The following is a 23752-nucleotide window of genomic DNA, read 5'->3' on the forward strand; positions in this document are numbered from 1 at the left end:
TTTGACTGTAATACTTGTTGGTTTTGTTGCAGATATATTCAAATAGATTGTTCGCAATATATAATTCTACGATATCCACGACGCTCTGTGTATCTTTCGGAAATATGTGTGGACCCGGAGCGCCTCAAAATTTATTATTGGGTCTCAGTAAATCATAGTCTGATTCATCCGAATTCTTCTTAGAGGTATTTCACTATGTTCCCACGATTCTGCTTCACTTTCATTTTTTTATATCCAATTTCTTCTTCCCAATCGGCCAAGTCGTCCTGAACGTCATACAAGACGCCCGCGCATTCATCGTAAATAATCGTATCGTCTCGTTCGTCTGCCATGATGAAAGCGCACAGTACTTAAAAAATCAAAAAACTTGTTGTCGTGTGTAACTTATTGTTAGATAAACAAAACACCAACAGAATGAACCACTGCGCGATACTATGTTCGCGAGACGACTGTGGTGTCGCCGACCTCTGAGCGATACTATGCACACGACACGACTGTGGTGTCGCCGGCCGTTGACCGCTATTTCGCGCACGACGCCACTGTGGTGTTGCCGGACGGCAAAGTGTTAACACGGAACATACAGATTGTCACTAACAGCAGAGCCAGACCACTGAGTTAGATTTGGACCAGTGTTTACAACTTTAACTTCACTGACAAGCCTTCTTATCAGCAATATATATTGTGTTATCAATGTTATTTTTTTTGTAGTCCCAAGTTTTTCACTGTGACAAGACAACTGCTGCTTGCAAGCACGCCGCCTCGCTACAGCACCTACTTTTTATAGTAGGGGGGGTTCGCTTCCTGCTACCTTAAAGCTGGGTGCCAAACTTATTAGGTGTATACAACACCTCCCTCTCGGCATATCTCAGCTGTCTTTCTTCTCTCCAACAGTGAACCGATATATGTCGCATTGTGAATATTATCCATGCCTTCCTCACCCCTATCTTTTCCTGTTTACTTTCTTCCACCTCATGTGTTCTGCAGATTTGATTTTTTTCTATACTACCGCCGTGTATTGCTGTTAGTACTAGTACGTCTTTGTAACATTCTATAGGAATCCAGAAATTATTTAACACAATGCACATACGATGGAAAATTTCTAAAATTCAATAATTTCACCACTATGTCTATCATCATCATCAATATTGCTGCAAGCTGCAGCCGCATGTGGTGTAGCGTATTGGTTAGCATCGCTGGCTGAGGTTCTGCGGGTCACCCGTTCAAAAAAATGTTCAAATGTATGTGAAATCTTATGGGACTTAACTGCTAAGGTCATCAGTCCCTAAGCTTACACACTACTTAACCTAAATTATCCTAAGGACAAACACACACGCCCAAGCCCGAGGGAGGACTCGAAGCCGCGCCGGATTAGCCGAGCGGTCTTAGGCGCTGCAGTCATGGACTGTGCGGCTGATCCCGGCGAAGGTCCGAGTCCTCCCTCGGGCATGGGCGTGTGTGTTTGTCCTTAGGATAATTTAGGTTAAGTAGTGTGTAAGCTTAGGGACTGATGACCTTAGCAGTTAAGCCCCATAAGATTTCACACACATTTGAACATTTTGAGGACTCGAACCTCCGGCGGGACCAGCCGCACAGTCCATGACTGCAGCGCTTTAGGGGTCACCCGTTCAAACTCGAACACCAGAAGTTATTTTCTATTTTGTATTTATCATTTCTGGAAGTTTCTGAAAATTTCTTATGTTTGTAATGTGTATAAATTCTGGAATATTCGATGTTGTTGCAAATATCAGTACTCTCCGTCCAGGAGCTCGGTTCTGTTCTGACTGAGCTATGGTTTTCGTAATAAACGTGCTTTCAGATCCAAGTATTGCACCTCACTGACGTTCCTGCTTTCTGATTTGGACGTGATTGTGGTTACGATGTGACATTATTATTGTTTACTGCTCACATACTATACATATTAGACAAAAGAGATGACCTCATGGCCATTAGTCTTCCACGTGATGCAAACGAATAAATAAATAAATGCATGAAACTAAACACGAGCTTCGTTTCATTGCAAGCATGAAAAGAACTGCAATTTGAGTAGAAAGAGGAAACTTTGGACAAGAGTTTAGCACGCATGTTTGCAATATTACTGGAGTGTAATCTGCATTTAGCACACCGAGCGCAGAGAAAGTAGGTGGCATCAAGAATATTCACAAATTTCGTACACAAGGGAGTGTCACAGATATACCGAAAACTCGATCCTGGCAGACTATAAGTAAGATGTCGAAAATATCTCACCATTTTACTTACAAAATTCGGATAACTAGTTTTCAAACGTGAATATAAGAATATCCTGCAGTCCACTAAATATCACTCTCATGGCGATACTGAAGACTAGATTCCATTATTCCATTACTTATAGCTCAAAGAGCGATGTGCATCATAACAATCATTCTTCTCACGTGAATGAAACGGCAATAGAACAGATGTGGTACTGTAATGACCTAATCATGAAATGTTGCCAAAAAATAAGGGAAAATAGTTCAGGTATGAATTTCACCTGTATGCCTTGTAACTTAGAGGCGCACAGTGCGAGTTGCCATGCACATTGAGAAACCTCTGATTTCACGCTCACTAATTGTGAGCTGTATGTAAAAAGCGACACATTTTCGTACCTACAGGGTGTTACAAAAAGGTACGGCCAAACTTTCAGGAAACATTCCTCGCACACAAAGAAAGAAAATATGTTATGTGGACTTGTGCCCGCAAACGCTTACTTTCCATGTTAGACCTCATTTTATTACTTCTCTTCAAATCACATTAATCATGGAATGGAAACACACAGCAACAGAACGTACCAGCGTGACTTCAAACGCTTTGTTACAGGAAATGTTCAAAATGTCCTCCGTTAGCGAGGATACATGCATCCACCCTCCGTCGCATGGAATCTCTGATGCGCTGATGCAGCCCTGGAGAATGGCGTATTGTATCACACAATACGAGCACGAAGAGTCTCTACATTTGGTACTGGGGTTGCGTAGACAAGAGCTTTCAAATGCCCTCATAAATGAAAGTCAAGAGGGTTGAGGTCAGGAGAGCGTGGAGGCCATGGAATTGGTCCGCCTCTACCAATCCATCGGTCACCGAATCTGTTGTTGAGAACACTTCGACTGCAATGTGCAGGAGCTCCATCGTGCATGAACCACATGTTGTGTCGTACTTGTAAAGGCACATGTTCTAGCAGCACAGGTAGAGTATCCCGTATGAAATCATGGCGGTGAATCGAGGAAGTACAGTACATACTGACGAAACTAAAATGAGCTCTAACATGGAAATTAAGCGTTTCCGGACACATGTCCACATAACATCTTTTGTTTATTTGTGTGTGAGGAATGTTTCCTGAAAGTTTGGCCGTACCTTTTTGTAACACCCTGTATAAGCAAACAGCCTCAGCGCCGTATATAGAGGCCCTCAAACGCCAAGCAAGACAGAGTTCGGCGGAGTTCGAGAAGTCCAGCGAACAGAGGAGATTCAGTGACAGCCGCCTCGGATGAACGAACTTGCAGCAAATACTGTGTAAGTGAGCAGTTAGACTCACTGAGGATTATGACAGCATGGTGGAAAATATCATATACCACGAAATTTACAATTATTTGCGACTTGACACATAGCTCTATGTGTAGTTGTACGTATGTGTGGGGATAGGATGTAAGCAAATCAGTTTACGTTTATAAATCCTGGCGGAACTGCGGTGCGGTTGTAATTTTTCGCGAGGATTGCATATACAGGGTGTTTTTTTCCATCGTGTACAAACTTTAGGGACTGATCGATGAGAGTATACGGAACAAAAAAGGTCTAATGAACTTATGTCCGGAAATGCATGGTTTCCGTGCTCGAGACCATTTATTCAATCATACTTTGTTACAGAAACTGCGGTATAATACGATTTGTACCATGCAGCCACAACTACAGTAGGCATGGTTTCCACATGCAGGGTACGTCATGCCCTAGCGCCCTCTTACTGCCATAGTAATTGATAATGTTGTGTCGAATTTACTTCTCTTGCAGATTCACCTTGTAGTGGGTATGATACAGCGCTGTAAAAATTGGTTCCGTATTCGAACGAGAACTTGCCTTGTTTACTTACGGAAAGGCAAATGGCAACGGACGGCGGACAGCAAAGTTGTATCAGGACACCCATCTCCGCCGACAACAAACATGGTATTCAAGATTTGCAACAGTGTTTCGCCGTTTCCCTGAGGCAGGGCCATTTCAAGAAGCAGGGGATGATGAAGAAAGTGTCCGAAATGTACGGACACCGGACTTAAAGGAAAATGCGATTAACACTGTGGAAGGCGACCGCTGTGTCAGTAGCAGGCACTTGGCGCAGTAGTACAGGTTAAGGCAGACGACCGTGTGGAACTTTCTCCATGACAACTGTTACTACCCGTATCAATTACAGCGTGTGCAGGGCTTAAGAGCGACAGACTTTCCACATCGGGAGCACTTTTGCAACTGGGTTCTTCAGCAGGCAAACACGATTCCAGGATTTGTATCATCCATCAAATTTACAGAGGAGGCCACCTTCACGAGGAGTGGTATCTTCAACTTTCTCTAACAGTCATCTGTGGGATAGTATGCAGAGCCCCCCAGAGCCCCCATGGTATGGTCACAGCGAATCGTCAGCATCGGTACAGCTGGAATGTGTGGGCCGGGATAATTGGCAACCGTACTTCGGGACTAGTCTTGATTCCACGTCGCCTAACAGGCCTGAAATACCGGCGTTTCTTATAGGTGACTGCCTTCCCTGCTGGAAGAAGTGCCATTGATGATTCTAACGGTTATGTGGCTGCTACATAGTGCTCCAGTCCACTTCGCCGTTAACGTCGCATCTCGCATCTCAATCGTATCATCCCTGGTCGATGGATCGGACGAGGCGGTCCAGTTGCATGGGCTGCTCGTTCACTGGATCTCAATCCGTGCGATTTCTGGTTATGGGGCCATCTCCAAAGTATCGTGTATGCAGAGCCCATTCCTGATGTGGAGACACTGGAACAGCTTATTCATGTAATTTTTGACTCTGTTCGGAAGCAGCCTGGTTAATGTGAACGTGTGAGACATAACGTGCTACGGTGCGTACGGGCATGCGTTGAGGCACATGGCAAACATTTTTAACACATACTATAACAGTGGCTGCATGGCACAGCGCGAATTAGACCGTAATCTCTGTAACAATGTATGAATGAATAAATGGTCTCTAGCATGGAAACCATGCATTTTCAGACATAAGTGCATTATACATTTTTTGTTCCGTATCGTTTCATCGATCAATACCTAGAGTTTGTACACGGTGAAAAAAATCACCCTGTAAATTAGGGTGCGTGTTAGGAATATACACTACCTGTATTTATTTGCGATCTGTATAGGAGACATGCGTGAATGTTTCCAAAATACGTGAACAGCCAGTCAAAGTGAAATAGCCAGGAGAGGGTGGAAGAAACGAAATGAAAGTTCACAGGTTGAGAAGGTACGTGATGTCAAATGGCTTTGAGCACTATGTGACGTAACTTCTGAGGTCATCAGTCGCCTAGAACTTAGAACTAATTAAACCTAACTAACCTAAAGACAGCACACACATCCATACCCGAGGCAGGATTTGAACCTGCGACCGTAGCGGTCGCTTGGCTCCAGACTGTAGCGCCTAGAACCGCACGGCCACTACGGCCGGCTTTTGTTCTAAGATACTATGCTGGTGATATACCGAGTGGCTTAGGAAACAACAGTCTGGCAGATTTGAAAACTTTTGTCGAATTTTGAATATTCATGAGTAGAATCGGTCATATATACCAACACGAAACAAAGTGTTCCCATTCAAAAGAGACTGGTCGTAACAACGATTTTTTGTTACTGTGGACAGTTGTGCCAGTTTGTCTTACGTACCCTACTGGGCATTAAAATTGCTACACCACGATGATGACGTGCTACAGACGCGAAATTTAACCGACAGGAATAAGATGCTGTGATATGCAAATGATTATCTTTTCACAGCATTCACACGAGGTTGGCGCCGGTGGCGACACCTACATCGTGCTGACATGAGGAAAGTTTCCAACCGGTTTCTCATATACAAACAGCAGTTGACCGGCGTTTTCTGGTGAAACGTTGTTGTGATGCCTCGTGTAAGGAGGACAAATGCGTACCATCACGTTTCCACTTTGATAAAGGTCGGATTGTAGCCTATCGCGATTGCGGTTTATCGTATCGCGACATTGCTGCTCGCGTTGGTCAAGATCCAATGACTGTTAGCAGAATATGGAATCGATGGGTTCAGGAGGGTAATACGGAACTCCGTGCTGGATCCCAACGGCCTCGCATCTCTAGCAGTCGAGATGACAGGCATCTTATACGCATGGCTGTAACGGATCGTGCAGCCACATCTCGATCCCTGAGTAAACAGATGGGGACGTTTGCAAGGCAACAACCATCTGCACGAACAGTTCGACAGCGTTTGCAGCAGCATGGAGTATCAGCTCGGAGACTATGGCTGCAGTTACCCTTGACGCTGCATCACAGACTGGAGCGCCTGCGATGGTGTACTCAACGACGAACCTGGGTGCACGAATGGCAAAACGTCATTTTTTCGGATGAATCCAAGTTCTGTTTACAGCACCATGATGGTCGCATCCGTGTTTGGCGACATCGCGGTGAACGCACATTGGAAGCGTGTATTCGTCATCGCCATACTGGCGTATCACCCGGCGTGATGGTATGGGGTGCCACTGGTTACATGTCTCGGTCACCTCTTGTTCGCATTGACGGCACTTTGAACAGTGGAGGCCGGTCGTGGTGGCCGAGCGGTTCTAGGCGGTTAAGTCCCCGAACCACGCAACTGCTACGGTCACAGGTTCGAATCCTGCCTCGGGCATGGATGTGTGATGTCCTTAGGTCAGTTAGGTCTAAGTAGTTCTAAGTTCTAGGGGACTGATGACCTCAGATGTTAAGTCCCATAGTGCTCAGAGCCATTTTTTGAACAGTGGACGTTACATTTCAGATGTGTTACGACCCGTGGCTCTACCCTTCATTCGATCCCTGCGAAACCCTACATTTTAGCAGGATCATGCACGACCGGATGTTGCAGGTCCTGTACGGGCCTTTCTGGATACAGAAGATGTTCGACTGCTGCCCTGGCCAGCACATTCTCCAGATCTATCACCAACTGAAAACGTCTGGTCAATGGTGGCCGAGCAACTGGCTCTTCTCAACACGCCGCTCACCACTCTTGATGAACTGTGGTATCGTGTTGAAGCTGCATGGGCAATTATATCTGTACACGCCATCCAAACTATGTTTGACTCAATGCCCAGGCGTATCAAGGCCGTTATTGCGGCCAGAGGTGGTTGTTCTGGGTACTGATTTCACAGGATCTGTGCACCCAAATTGCGTGAAAATGTAATCACGTGTCAGTTCTAGTGTAATATATTTGTCCAATGAATACCCGTTTATCATTTGCATTTCTTCTTGGTGTAACAATTATAATGGGCAGTAGTGTATTTAAGTTCGCAAAGGAGCTCGGCTCCAGATGAGTAAGCGAACTGTGTCAGGCCATTATACAAGAGCTGCAAGAAGAAGTAAACGTTAGTGTTATTTTAAATCTGCCATCATTGATTCTTTTATACATTTACACTAAATAAACATAATTTTAAAAAATAACAGCAATAATTTTTAATTAACATTGAAGTTTGAGGATATTCAGCTGCATTGCGACACAGTATTTCAGTTTGGTTGTCACTGGAACCATACTGCAGTGTAGTTGTAGCTGGAGATTATGTCCAGACGAGACATCCGAAGAAAAAGAATTTTCAGACCCGTCAAGTGATCATCCGACTGGGTTCACACCTGACCGTGTGGGACGGTATTTGCAAAAATCTAGGCTGTTGATATTTGTGATTATACTGTCAGTAGAGCTTTTGAACTTTATTCTTTTTTTACATTAATCATCAGGTTGTTGATTTAGTGCATCACTATTTCGCGAGTGTCATCATTTAGCGCTCTCAATTTCAAACACAGTAGATCACAGAGTAAAGATCTTTCATCTTTTGCTTTTTTCATTTTGTTGGCAACTTATTTCCAAAACTCTTAAGCCTCGTCCATATGCTCGTCAACTTTTGCTGTCTGTTAGGCTTTTCCTTTCCTGGAGGTCCACCTTGATAAATTACAGCAGATTCAGTAGCTGCAATGTCATGAATTTCTTTATGGTAGTACACAGTGTTTATTTCAGAATATTCTGTTGCATCAGATGTTGCATGTTCAGTAGTTGTGGATCATTCCGTTTATTTTCTGGGCCCTGAAAGCAATGCATAATATATAGCCTGCCTTTCTGTAACCATGTTGTGTGTTTTAGATGCACACTTTAAAAAATCTTTACATTTAAATTTGCTACATTACATGTAAATAGAATAACAACCTTACTTTTTTCAGTTGCCTATCAATGAAGATAAGTGGCTGGACATAGCACAACATTACGAAAATGTTTGCAAAACACGTACTTTCCAGACTGTTTGGGGGAGATTGACAACAAACACATCATAATACAGAGCAAGGGGTTTTCGCGACTCCTTCGCTGAATACTTCACGAACAGTTGCAAGTTACCATAGCAAGATAGATATTGTTAATAAATAAGTAATTCTTGCACAGGAACTTCCAATAAATCGATTATCTACTCGAATTTGGTTACTTGCACACCGTACTTCCTTACATTCATATAAATATTTTCATTGGAGGAAAGAACTAAGAGCTATAATTGAGCAAAACTATTAATGACAAGTATGTAGTAAGAGAAAAGAAAAACTTTAAAACCGTCTATGAAAGTGCTTACCTGATCAAATGTTTCCATGTTCCTTGGTGTGTAGATCCCGTACAAAAACGATGCCATTTTGTCGTATACAAAGCATTCCGCCTGCCCTTTTCGTTAGTACCAGCCCCAGTTTTCGTACTGTACTTTACGTTTAACGCCAACTTCCTGTCAGATGCCATCCAATTTTGTTTCTTCTTTCTCAGCTAATTTAAAGAACACCCTGATGGTACCTTGGATTCGCTTCCAAGCTCCATACATCTTTTATTTACGAGGGCTATTCGGAAAGTAAGTTCCGATCAGAAACCACTGAGAAAGTTCGATGAAACCTTGCACAGACGTGTTGGGCAGTGTCTCTAGTATTCCCGTCGACTGCGTCACGTCGCTCTTTTCACTCCTGAATGCACAGTGAACACGTAAAGATGCCTACGAAATGGCATCTCCCACCAGGTATGAGGGCCTGGTGAGAGATTTCGCCTGATGTCACCCAGTCCATAGAACACTAATGTCATGTGGTTCTTTCTTCATGACAATTCTCGGCCACACTCTACAGGGGCAATGAAGATGTTTCCTCAGCGTTTTCGACGGGAAGTGTATGATCACCCACAACACATCCTGTAACTAGGTGCCCCTGAGTTTCCTCTCTGCTCACGACGTTTTGGCACAGTCAACGAGTTGTAGAACAGCATAGAGTATTGGCGGAAAGCATAGGCGGATGCCTTCTATGACGAGAGTACTGGAAATTTAGCACAACGCTACGACAAATGTCTAAGTTTGGGCGGCGGTAACGTAGAAAAGTAGCTGGAAGGTGCAGCTAACTGTCGTAAATGAAACATTTTTGATTTACACTGTGGTTTCCGTTTCGCTACCGATCAGAACTTACTTTCCGAACAGCTCTTGTATTTTTGTGGTGAGCATTTTGCGTGTTCCAGATAGAAGGTTCTTAAACTCCATAATCACTTCATTGGACCACCCCATAATCATTGCGAGTTGGAAACGTGCGAAAAGCTGAATGACTTCAAAAGCCACTGACACAAACTGACACAACATGTCGTTCTCAGTGATCACTCAACATCTTACTGTGTTCATGCCCCTTATATGCCCTTACCAGGCCTGGTAACAACACGAAACGCGAACAACACTATTGCACTCTGAGGTTGATACCTTTCAGCCTTAGGACCCCCAACATCAAAGTAACTGGCACCCAGATAAAAATTCTTATTGAACGGGTGAGACTAAAGCGTGTAAGACAAGTCTTATCAATATGTTAACATGTACCATCCTCCGTACTTAAGCTCGCACCAACAAAAGAAGATATTTAAAACTGTTGTGTGTCATTACTCCATGAGAGTGTAGAGTGTATACAACGATCAGCTGATGTGTGCCGAGTACCTCGAGGTCTAGGTTATGGTTCAACGTATTAAGTCTGTTGCCTGAGTCATAATGTAAGTTACGATATGTTTGCACAGCTATTCTCTTATTGTATGACGAGAGACGGTACTATGGTATATCGTCTATATGGTATCTTTCCATTGAATTTGTATGCATTTTGTTTTGGTTTCACGTTAGAATTTTCCATAATTGTACCTTTACGTACATTACAGTTGTGTCCAATTAATGTAAACAGTCGACAAAATGGATTGGCCTTGTAAACATTTTGTCCACACAAGTAATATGAAGATGGCGATTTAATTTCTCTGAAACTAGTAAACATTGTGTGTTTTTATGCGATCTGGATGAATAAATTTCTGTAATGCGAAGAGCAACCGTGTTTAGATTCTGAGATCGCATCCAATACAGCTGATAATGTCAGGTAATCACCACTTTTTAAAATATTTTGGGATATTTAAAGAAAGACATATTATGTAACACCATTAGCTGCTAATCAACAAAAAAAGAATGAATTTTCTCTCTGCAGCATAGTGTGTGCTGATTTGAAACTTCCTCGAAGATTAAAATTGTATGCTGGACCAGGATTCGAAGGTGTAACCAATCCCTTTCGGGAGCAAGTGGTCTAACGATTTTTTTAAATCTCATTTTGTTCTATATTGTTCGTTGAATTTGTTCGGGGTGGACGTCCGATGACACCCGTTCAGGATCTTCGTTGCTCCGTTCCCTCAGTTCTTTTTAGTACAGAGGGTAGGTAACCCTCTGACCGACCACGCTGAGCTACCGTGCCGGCAGACCAATTGAGCTATCCAAGTACAACTCACGACTTGTCTTCACAGCTTCTTTTCCGCCAGTACTTCATTTCCTGCCTTCCAGACTTTACATAAATTGAAACTACTTTGTGTGAGTCTTAAACTGCTGAATGCATCTGAACCTACAGTCTCGTTACTTATTTTTGTCATTTCAACGCTGACCTACGGAATTTTCCGTGACAAAGACAATAAAAACTTAACCTATTTATTTCTTACGCACAATATACAAGCACAAGGCAATCTGACTGCTCTAAAATGACAACATGATTTCAAATAATTAACACAAAAGAAAGGCCCTGAATTGGAAGAAATCCTAACAATAAGCCACACTTTTTCGTAAGTCACTTACCTCACAGAAAATCATCATAACACGAACTACAGCAATTACAGCAAGCAGCAACTACAGCCAGCTAAATAAAAAGATCCTAACTACTATAGGATCTAACTACTAGGAGGCATATGGTTAGCAAAAGAAAGATTTTGTTGAAGATCAAATAATGTATTTAGCAGATTTTACCTTATTCATGTGACATTCAGTTACAAAAATTATATAGTCGTGAATAATTCCACTACCCAAACATTACAAACTACATCCATCTTCATTTTACAATGCATGTCCTACTAAAACTCAGTCTGCATGAAGGACACATCTCCAAGCCGTCCGCTTGCTAAAAGCTAGTCCGTCTAATCCATAGAGTCTCTGACCGAGGACGCAGAGTGCTGTCAGCGATAGTAATTACAGCCTATAGCGCTGCCAACATACAAAGTTCTCCTGCATACCTTGCTGGACTAGCATAGGATATTGCACCGACATGACAAAGGCACAACCTGAGGATGGGGGAGGGGGGGTTTAAAGACTGTTTTAATCTACTGTGCAGTTTGAACATAGAAATGTTACTGTATCCTGTATTTCATCATTACTGCTCAGGCGTTTTGTGAGACAAAGACCTTTTGTAAGTCTTTTTGGGAATATGTCGTAGCATTAAAATTACTCGTGGTCCGCCTTCAACTCCACCCCACCGAACTGATTTAGTACCACCGAGATGGACAAAAACATGGAAACAATTTGGCTCTGAGCACTATGGGACTCAACATCTGAGGTCATCAGTCCCCTAGAACTTAGAACTACTTAAACCTAACCAACCTAAGGACATCACACACATCCATGCCCGAGGCAGGATTCGAACCTGCGACCGTACCGGTCTCACGGTTCCAGACTGAAGCGCCTAGAACCGCTCGGCCACTCCGACATGGAAACACTAAAAACATAACACTTTACCATGTCTAATACGGTGTAGTAAAACTATTGGCATTCAAAACAGCTTCCATTTGTCTCGGAATGGTTAAATACAGGTCCTGTATAGTTTTCACGGGAAACATACACCACTCTTCCTGCAAAACATTGACGACTTCAGGTAACGATGATGTAGTTGGATAGCGATCACGCACAATTCTCTCCAAGGCAGCCCAAAAAACCTCAAAAATATTGAGATCTAGTGACTGTGGCAGCCATGTGAGACGCGATAACTTCTTCTCGCGTTCACAAAACCAGTCCCGGACGACGCAAGCTGTGTCAACAGGGGCCCTTTTGTCTTGGAACACTGCATCACTTCTGGTAGACAAACATTGTACCGCACAGTCAATGATAGTAATGCGACCTTATAGAGAAACCGTAGAACTCATGGAATACCACGATATGGCAACCAAAATCATCACAGAACCCCCGTCATGTTGGGACGTAAATTTGCCCAGAAATTGGAAACTGTATGAAACAAGAATCATTCAACCAAATGACTTTGTTAGATTGCTCTATAATATAGATTCTATGGCTTTGGCACCACGTTTCCTGTTACGGACATTTACACCACTTACGAGTGGTTTTGGAATCCCAGCTGTCCTTTAATTCCCAGCTTATGAAGCTCCCTTCGTGTTTTTTAGGTGCTGACAGGGTTCGCGAGTGCGACATTCAGTTCTGCAGTGACTTTTGCGATTTTCTTCTTATTTTTCCTTTCAGTCCTCTTCAGTGACCGTCTGTCACGAAGCCTCAACACGCACTTTCGTCCGTGTTTGACTTTACGGATGATGTTCTCACGCTCCGTGTAAATCTTCGACACGGAACCTACTCAAGTACCGAACACTTCGGCTACCTTCGAAAGCACTCACTGTACGAGAACGAACGATTTGTCCACAGTCGAATTAATTTAACTCCGACAGAATGCACTCACAATTACGCAGGACACTGTTCTGAGCATAGCTAACACAGGACATTGCATAGGTGCTGTTCGTCGTCAAACTCAACGGCTAAACCTACGACAGGCTTGGATAGCATCTGCATTTATGTACAAGCAAGCATTCCTCGCGATATTATCATAGTTTTGTCAACCCCTGTATCTCGGAGAGCAGTCTCAGAGCAGTCGAGGCTAATAAAACGCCGAAAGTATCCCAGTCGATTGCGTAGGATGGAACTCACGGTGTCTCTGTCCAAAGCCCGTCCTGTCATCTGCGATGCACAGAATCGAAACTCACTTCCGAAAACTGGGTCACGAACGCTCATTAGCTGCAGCGGGCACGACCCGGAGGTGGCGTATTCGACTCCTTCTGGTGGACGTACGTTTACCATCGTCAGTATTTGGAAAACTGGAGAGGAGAGGTGAGGCGTACATTTTAAATACTAATCTAAATTCTAGTACTATATCTCCGAAACCTGCTCGAAGTGTATCGTGGAGTGGTGGCAAGTACACATGACAAAAGTTAGCCACCACCAGGAGACACCACGCTAATACCATCTAACAGCGCTCTTAGACTTGATAACGCCGTCAGTTCGGCTAGGAAGAGGGCCTTAATTTCCTTCAGGTAAGACAAATGCAGCTGAAGCCATTCATTAGGCATTAGATCCCGTAAAGCTAACCAATTTCGAGATGCTGATTGTTAGTTTCACCTTTCAGAGAGTTTCAGACATTTTAAAGGGATAGTGATATTTGGGCCAGCCTAGGTATGATAGGTGTGCCTGAGTGTTGTCGAACAAGAACCGTATGCATGCAGCACCCTGGACACGGCTGTTGTCATCTTGGAAGGCGGGAGCCTGTGCAGCATACTCATCATGGTAATGCAGCAGACAGGGAGAGACTTGGTCACCGAGAATGTTGGTATAAACATTCTGGTTCATTTTCTCGGTAACCTGGAAGAATGAGCCAAAGTCATAGTACAAAAAACACCACCAAAGCATTACAGTTTCACCTCCAGTCTGAACTTCACGCTACATCTACATATATACGCCGCAAGCCACGGTATGGAGCATGGTGGCGGAGTATCTAGTACCACTAAAAATCATTTCTTCTCCTGCTCCATTCGAAAATAGGGCGCGGGAAAAACTACCGTTTTTATGCCTCCGTACGAACCTTAATTTCCCTTATCTCATCTTCGTAGACCTTACGCGAAATGTACGTTGGCGGCAGTAGAATCGTTCTGCAGTCCGCTTCAGGCAACGGCTCCATACATTTTCTCAATAGCGTTTCGTGAGAAGAACGTCGTCTTCCTTCCAGGGACTCCCATTTGAGTTCACGAAGCATCTCCGTAATATTCGCGTGTTGATCGAACCTACAGGTAACAAATCTAGCGGCGCCGCGCGGGATTAGCCGAGCGGTCTCGGGCGCTGCAGTCATGGACTGTGCGGGTGCTTCCGGCGGAGGTTCGAATCCTACTTTGGGCATGGGTGTGTGTTTGTCCTTTGGATAATTTAGGGTAAGTAGTGTGTAAGCTTAGGGACTGATGACCTTAGCAGTTAAGTCCCATAAGACTTCAGACTCATTTGAAATCTAGCGGCTCGCCTCTGAGTTGTTTCGGCGTCTTCCTTTAATCCGACCTGGTGGGGATCCCGAACATCCGATCATTACTCTTGAGTGGGTGGCATTAATGTTCTATACGTGGACTCCTTTATACACTACTGGCCACTAAAATTGCTACACCAAGAAGAAATGCAGATGATAAGCGTATTCACTGGACAAATATATTACACTAGAACTGACATGTGATTACATTTTCACGCAATTTGGGTGCACAGATCCTGTGAAATCAGTACCCAGAACAACCACCTCTGGCCGCAATAACGGCCTTGATACGCCTGGGCATTGAGTCAAACATAGTTTGGATGGCGTGTACAGATATAGTTGCCCATGCAGCTTCAACACGATACCACAGTTCATCAAGAGTAGTGACTGGCGTATTGTGACGAACCAGTTGCTCGGCCACCATTGACCAGACGTTTTCAATTGGTGAGAGATCTGGAGAATGTGCTGGCCAGGGCAGCAGTCGAACATTTTCTGTATCCAGAAAGGCCCGTACAGGACCTGGAACATGCGATCGTGCATTATCCTGCTGAAATGTAGGGTTTCGCAGTGATCTAATGAAGGGTAGCGCCACAGGAAGTAACACATCTGAAATGTTACGTCCACTGTTCAAAGTGCCGTCAGTGCGAACAAGAGGTGACCGAGACGTGTAAACAATGGCACCCCAGCCGATCACGCCGGGTGATACGCCAGTATGGCGATGACGAATACACGCTTCCAATGTGCGTTCACCGCGATGTCGCCAACCGCGGACGCGACCATCATGATGCTGTAAACAGAAGCTAGATTCATCCGAAAAAATGACGTTTTGCCATTCGTGCACCCAGGTTCGTCGTTGAGTACACCATCGCAGGCGCTCCTGTCTGTGATGTGGCGTCAAGGGTAACCGCAGCCATGGTCCCCGAGCTGATAGTCCATGCTGCTGCATACGCCATGCGGATAAGATGCCTGTCATCTCGACTGCTAGTGATACGAGGCCGTTGGGATCCAGCACGGAGTTCCGTATTACCCTCCTGAACCCGCCGGTTCCATATTCTGCTAACAGTCATTGGATCTCGACCAACGCGAGCAGCAATGTCACGATACGATAAACCGCAATCGCGATAGGCTACAATCCGACCTTTATCAAAGTCGAAAACGTAATGGTACGCATTTCTTCTCCTAACACGAGGCATCACAACAACGTTTCACCAGGCAACGCCGGTCAACTGCTGTTTGTGTATGAGAAATCGGTTAGAAAGTTTCCTCATGTGAGCACGTTGTAGGTGTCGTCACCGGCGTCAACCTTGTGTGAATGCTCTGAAAAGCTAATCATTTGCATATCACAGCATCTTATTCCCGTCGGTTAAATTTCGCGTCTGTAGCACGTCATCTTCGTGGTGTAGCAATTTTAATGGTCAGTAGTGTAGCTGTGCTACACTTTCCTAAAATTCTCCAAGTAAACCGAAGTCGACCAATCACCTTCCCTACTACCGTCTCATTTCATACCGCATTACAACGTTGCGGGTGCATAGTGTATAACTGACGCGACTGTGTTAAACAGCACTATTGGACTCGTTTTCCTACTCATGTGCAGCCACTTACATTTTTCTTCATTTAAAGCAAGTTACCGCTCATCGCGCCAACCATAAATTTTGTCTAACTCATCTCGTATCCTCCTACAGTCACTCAACAACGACGTCAACCCGTAGACCACAGCGTCATCAGCAAACAGCCGCAGTTTGATCCTCACCCTCTCCGTCATATTACTGATGTACATAAAGAATAAGTGCGGTCCTACCACACTTCCTTGGGGCACTCCTAACGATCCTCGCTGTCCAGGACAACTCTGTTATGCAAGAAGTCTACGAGACAGTCTCATATCAGGGAACCTCACCCTTGTACTCAGACCTGCGTTAACACTCTGCAGTGGAGCACTATGTCAAAAGCTTTCCAGAAATCTAAGAACAAGGAATCTGCCTGTTGTCCTACACCGATGGTTTGCAAGATATCATGTGAGAAAAGGGCAAGCTGCGTTTCATACAAGTGAAACTTTTAAAATCAGTGCTAATTTGTGTACTGAAGCTTCTCCATCTCCAGGAAATGTATTATATTCGAACTCAGATTATGTTCAAGAATTCTACAGAAATCCGATGTTAAGGACATTAGTCTTTAATTTTTCGGGTCCGTTCTTTTAACCCTCGTATAGACAGGAGTCACTTGCGTTTCTTCGCAGTCGCTGTGCTGGGCAAGGGATTCACGCTAGCTAAATAACTGGCCAATGTCGTAGAGTAGTCTCTGTAAAATGGAATCTAGTCGCTTATCTTTTGTCAACTCTTTCAGCTGCTTCTCTAGGCCTAGGACGCCTATTACTACGTCCTCTATATGGGAGTCTGTGCGACGTTCAAGCGCCCGAAACACTTGTGGTTAAACATCCCATTATGCTGGTTCATGCGACGCCTTCTGTCATTTGAAATGAGGCAGAATCCCGACTCTTCGGACCACAGTGCATGTGTCTAGCCAGCTACTGATCAGTTTCTGTGTTATGTGGACCGCTGAATGCGTACAGCTGCATGTGCCGCCGTGAGCAACGACGAAGTACCCGACCTCCCCGCAATGCTTGGCCGGAAACTGGTTAAGATGGATATGTATTCACTGAAAGCAGCTATTACCGTCGAATTTGAAACCAATTGTCATTGACAAGGAGTGACGTTCGTCTCCGGTGTATAGTGGCTAAGATCCTTTCATGGTACGTCCACATTTCTTACGCCGTATTACATGGCTGCGTGTGCTACATCATACCTTGTAGATAAGTTGGACGATCTGTGTTGATACACTACAGAACAGAGCAACTTCATTCACGGAGTGACTATTGGCACGTCCTAACACGTACCACTTTCTCGCATTCAGTCACGTCTCCCCGTCGTCCCATCTTACCGCACTGTTTCCGTACAGCCGCCTAGCACATACTTAACTTCACGTACATGGTTTGTGTTAGTGGTGGAAGATCACATGACCGTCTGTTACCAGCTCTACGCCAGTGTACTCATTTAAAGAGGCAACCTATTTTGTCCATTGAGCTAACAGGGGTTGGAGAAAAATACGGAAACCCCGCGACAAATGCCTTCTTGAACATAAATGCAGGTCCTAGCCAAGCCTATAGGTTGCACTGTTGTATTTGACCACGGACGGTACCTGCCCAATCAGCTCATTACGTTGTAAATGTCAGTCGTGGTCAGAACAGCGCTCTGTTTAGTTGTGACTGCATTATGCAGGAGCCAACTGAATTCCAACGTCGGCAAATTGTTGGTGTTCCATGGATGGGTGCTTCCGTAACCAAGGGAGCCGAAGTATTTGGTGTTTCAAGAGGCACCGTAGCGAAGATTTGTGTCATAAACACCGGAAGCGGGAAAACATCATCCGCAAAGTCACAACGCGAACGAAAATTTGTTCTCAGTGATCGTGACAGTCGGTCATTAACGAGGATCGTGGCGAAAAGTAATAAGAAGAAAGTTGCAAAAGTCACTGTAGAATTAAATGTCGCACTCGCGAACACTGTCAGCATCAAAACAACACGAAGTTGCGTTGGAAATCAGTGACAAAATACAATGTGTAATAGTGTAATGTTAATCAACAGCTCCGCCATTACACCACTGGTGTAAGTGAAGCTGCAAGGTGATGAAATCGTAAGTGATCAACTGTCACATAAAAGCTTTTCACGTTATTTTCGTAACACACAATTGATGCAAAACTACCTGCATCCTATACAGGCTGTGGAATCATACATAGTCAATCACAAGGAAGAAAACCAGCAGAAGATATCACTAACTTATTTCTGGCCTTGCACTGCCCCCTCCTACCCCCCCCCCCCCCCCCACCATCCCCAAAATGCCACACCAGCCGCTACAGTAACAAATAATGGACAAAGATCTCTAGATTAATCTAGTTTAAGACGGTTTATTTTTAAGCAACATTTCTCTGTATGTATGTATAAACGCCTTAAGATGAACAGAACATGTTTGAAACACGTGGTATTATGTTAGGAGAAACATAAAATAAAAGATAAAACAATGACTGGTAGCAGAAATTACAAATAAATAACACGAAGGAAGCTGCATCAGCTGAGAATTGTAGGGCGAGCTGGAATTCCAAAATTATTCATCAATTATGTAAATGGTTCAAATGGCTCTGAGCACTATGGGACTTAACATCTGAGGTCATCAGTCCCCTAGAACTTAGAACTACCCAAACCTGACCAACCTAAGGACATTACACACATCCATGCCCGAGGCCGGATTCGAACCGGTGACTGTAGCGGTCACTGGTTCCAGACTGAAGCGCCTAGAACCGCTCGGCCACACCGGGCGGCAAATGATGTAAATGCCCGTAACAGGAAAACGTGGTGCGAAGACCATAAAATCTGTACTGTGGAGCCATAGAAGAAAGTAACTTTGTCGGATGAGTCTTGTTTCACGCAGTTTCCAGCTTCTGTCCGATTTTACGTCCCAAGAGTGAAACATGGCGGGGGTTCGGTGACGATTTGGGTAGCCACATTATGGTATTCCACGAGCCCCACAATTGCTCTGCAAGGTCACATTACTGCCAAGGATTATGTCACCATTTTGGCTTATCAGGCCCATCTCCAGTAGTGATGCTGTGTTCCAAGACGACAGGACTCCTGTTCACACAGCTCGCATCGCCTACTACTGACTTTGGGAACTCGAAGATGAACTGTGGCATCTCCTCTGGTCACCACAGTCATCAAATCTGAACGTTTTGAGTCTTTGTGCACTACTTTGGAAAGATGTGTGCGTGATCGCTATCCACCTCCATCTCCGTTACCTGAACTTGCCACTATTTTGTAGGAAGAGTGGTATAATGTTTGCTTGAAAACAATACAGCAGCTCGAAGACGACTGGTAGCTGTTCTGAATTCCAACGCGTTTGGCACGCCGTAACAGATATTGTCATGTGTTGTGATTTTCTTGTTTCCACATTTTTGTCCATCCTCTGCACATACCACTGATAAACCGCCCGTCGGATGATAACGCCATGCTCGGCTTACGCTGTGAGCCGGCACCAGATTTTACCCTCTTTTTTTCCTTGCATTCTATACTCATCCATAATAACATCATCACAACCTTATTCTACACAGGTGCTTATTATAGTCAGACACATGACTCAGATACACATTTGACACTTTATGAAAGGCTGCATTAAGCAAGAGCAAGTCCCCCCCCCCCCACCCCCCCCATGTTACCATTCCGAAAACAACAGTGCTAGAATGATTTTGACTTGTATCGAAACAACAGCCGGCTCTCTGGAGCCGACAGAGCTGTGTGTTCAAAGCCGCCAACAGGGCAAAGCTCACCTGTTGACACACCTCGTGACGTCAGTACAATTAATTACAGAAGCCTCCCCTCCGCAATGTGCGCCGATAACTCATTCCAGCGGGTAACTAACACGGGCTTTGCGTGTCCCCGCAGCGTTAAATCACGCAACCAGGGGGAACGGCGGTGCGCTAAGCGATACGACCGTCTCAGATGCGGTACAAAAAGAGAATGAGGAAAGCGTGAAGTACGCTCAGTTTGGAATGCAGCCACCTAGCGTGTAGATCCTCGAATACTTGTCCCAGTTGATGTAGTTCAAATACCTAATTTGGAAATTAACCAGTACACCTTACTCCTCAGGTTCTTTAAAGAATCGACCTCCCATGTATAAAACTGCTTCAAGCGCATGATTACTTTTGACAAATGAGTTAATGTCTTAAATATTTGACGTTAAACGTGGAAGAGAGGATAAGTTTACAAACCGGTTGGAGTTTATTTTGTCGGAGGTCATTAAGTGCTCTCAGTATCAAACACTCGATTAATATTGTCGGGGTACTTTGGGTTCCACCTTTAGCAAAAACTACTTTTTCGCGCATCCGATTATTTATGACATATAATCTCTAGAATTATGTGTCGTATAATGACATAATTTCACAGGTGCATTAGGTGGTAAATGTGTGATGCTGTCTGTGAAATATGTTGCGAACAGAGCTAGTAGTAAAGAAGTAATAAATTGAAACGTCATACCTGATTCTGATCAGCGAAAAGTAGTAAACGATACTCTTTTTTTTCTATCATCAATAGGAGGAGGAGGTTGTCAAGAAGAAATACTTTCGTAAAGGTATGAAATTATATGCAAAGATTGTTGGAAGTCGCTAAATATTCTTATTCTCAAATACAAAAGAATTCTGGGTAACTGATGCGTCATTAAGTTAGGCTGTCGCAAGACAGTTTCCAACTTACTTACCTTACATTGTTAAACCATTAACATAAGACTATAATTCTTAATTACTCTATTACGACAGCATTTTAAATTTTTTAATTCGCTCAGTATAATATCAAATATTGGCAATGAAGTATATGCTGCCCTGGAAGCCATTACATCGGTATACTGCCACTGCGATAATGCACCGCCCACCGCGTTATCCGTTTACTAATTGAGATACACACTAAAGCGCCAAAGAAACTGGTGAAGGCAAGCCTAATCAAATACAAAGATATGTAAACAGGCAGAATAAGGCGCTGTGGTCGGCAACGCCTACAAAGGACAAAAAGTGTCTGGCGCAGTTGATAGATCGGTTACTGATGCTACAATGGCAGGGTATCAAGATTCTAATGAGTTTGAACGTCGTGTTATAGTCGGCGCACGAGCGATGGGATACAGCACCTCCGAGGTAGCGATGGAGTGGGGATTTTCCCGTACCACCATTTCATGTGTGTACCGTGAATATGAGGAATACGGTGAAACACCAAATCTCCGACACTGCTGCGACCGGAAAAGATCTTCCAAGAACGGGACCAACGACGACTGAAGAGAATCGTTCAACGTGACAGAAATGCAAACCTTCCGCAAATTGCTGCAGATTTCGATGCTGGGCCATCAACAAGTGTCAGGGTACGAAACATAAAACGAAACATCACCGATATGGGATTTCGGAGCAGAAGGCCCACTCGTGCAGCCTTGCTTACTGCACGACACAAAGCTTTACGCCTCTCCTGGGCCAGTAAACACCGACATTGGACTGTTGATGACTGGAAACATGTTGCCTAGTCGGACGAGTATCGTTTCAATTTGTATTGATGGAATGGACGTGTACGGGTACGGAGCCAAGCTTATGAATCCGTGGACCAGCATGTCAGCAGGGGACTGTTGAAGCTGGTGGAGGCTCTGTAATGGTGCGGGGCGTGTGCAGTCGGAGTGATATGGGACCCCTGACACGTCTAGATACGACTCTGACAGGAGACACGAACGTAAGCAGCCCGCCTTATCACCTGCATCCATTGATGTACATTGCGCATTCCGACGGACTTGGGCATTTGGAGCAGGACAGTGCGACACCCCACACGTACAGAATTGCTACAGAGTGGCTCCAGGGACACTCTTCTGAGTTTAAACATTTCCGTTGCCCACAAACTCCCCAGACAGGAAAATTATTGAGCATATCTGGGATGCCTTGCAACAAGTTATTCAGAAGAGATCTCCACCCCGTCGTACGCTTACGGATTTATAGACAGCTTTGCAGGATTCATGATGTCATTTCTCTCCAGCACTACTTGAGACATTAGACGAGACCATGCTGCGTCGTGTTGTGGCACTTCTGCGTGCTTCCGTGTTCTCCACCCGAGGTCAGGCATGTGTACCAGTTTCTTTTTTTCTTCTGTGTACATAAGCCTATTTTTACTTTAGCCAGATTTCGGTTTTTAAGGTCTCATTATCACGGTGGTGAGTGTAAAAGCAATTCAGAGAACAGCCACTGTGCTTTTTAATGATGCATAGTCTACTTTTATAATGGCTAAACTCGCTTATGAGCCGATCTACAGACTACAGTGACTGAACTACAGCACATAGCTGCATTCGGCATCTCGCAGCTGATTACTCCTAACAGTCTGTGATATATGTCCGTTGTTATTTACCAGCAAAGAACTGAAACACTACAGCTGCAATATTTTTACTTACTCCCAGTAAACACATGGCGTAGGGCTTATTTGTTTATCGTATTTTTACCGTTTTCCAGACCTATATGAATTTTCATTTTCATTACTTTTGAAAGAAAATAAAATCTGGTATTTTTATGTTTTGAAAGCACTGTAATTACAAAACGATACACTGATGAGCCGAAACATTATGATCATCTACTTAACAGCTTGTCTGTCAGTCTCTAGAACGAAATACGTAACTGATACTGCGTATCTGAGATCCGATTGTTTGTTAGTAGTTTTGTGCATGTATGTGGCGTTAGATTTCTACCCACAGGTCATGTAATTCATGCAAATAATGGTTCGCTGATTTGCGTACGCGGTGATTACGCTCGATAGCGACCGAGATGAGTTCCATAGGATTGACATCAGTCGAATTTGGTCGCGGAGACATCAACATGAGTTCACTATAAATAATGCTCCTCAAACCACTGTAGCACTGTTCTGGCTCCGAGGCACGGACGGTTATATTGGTAAAAGATGACATAGTTCTATTTGCAGAGCTCCCATAGGTCAGCAACCATCCTACTTTACACAGCAGACAAGCCTCCGAACCCCGCACGCTCTGTGAAGAGTCGTCGACGTCCAACCATTTAGCACCTAGTGGCAGTTTCACTAGCCATCGAACTCTTTCCGTATATGCGCGCGAGAGTAGCACGTGAACATTCGACCAGCTTCGCCGTTCTCGCGCCGGCCGCGGTGGCCGAGCGTTCTAGGCGCTTCAGTCCGGAACCGCGCGACTGCTTCGGTCGCAGGTTCGAATCCTGTCTCGGGCATGGATGTGTGTGATGTCCTTAGGTTAGTTAGGTTTAAGTAGTTCTAAGTTCTAGGGGACTGGTGACCTCACATGTTAAGTCACAGTGTTCAGAGCCATTTGAATAATAATCTGCCCTTTTTGAAAGT

General features: G+C 44.3%; 1 pseudogene; it reads right to left on the bottom strand.

The window, feature by feature from the left end:
• Window positions 1-7672: 7672 nt before the first annotated feature.
• Window positions 7673-8879, bottom strand: LOC126298150 (uncharacterized; annotated as a pseudogene).
• Window positions 8880-23752: the final 14873 nt, after the last annotated feature.

This window comes from Schistocerca gregaria, chromosome X, assembly GCF_023897955.1.
Source record: "Schistocerca gregaria isolate iqSchGreg1 chromosome X, iqSchGreg1.2, whole genome shotgun sequence".
NCBI lineage: Eukaryota > Metazoa > Arthropoda > Insecta > Orthoptera > Acrididae > Schistocerca > Schistocerca gregaria.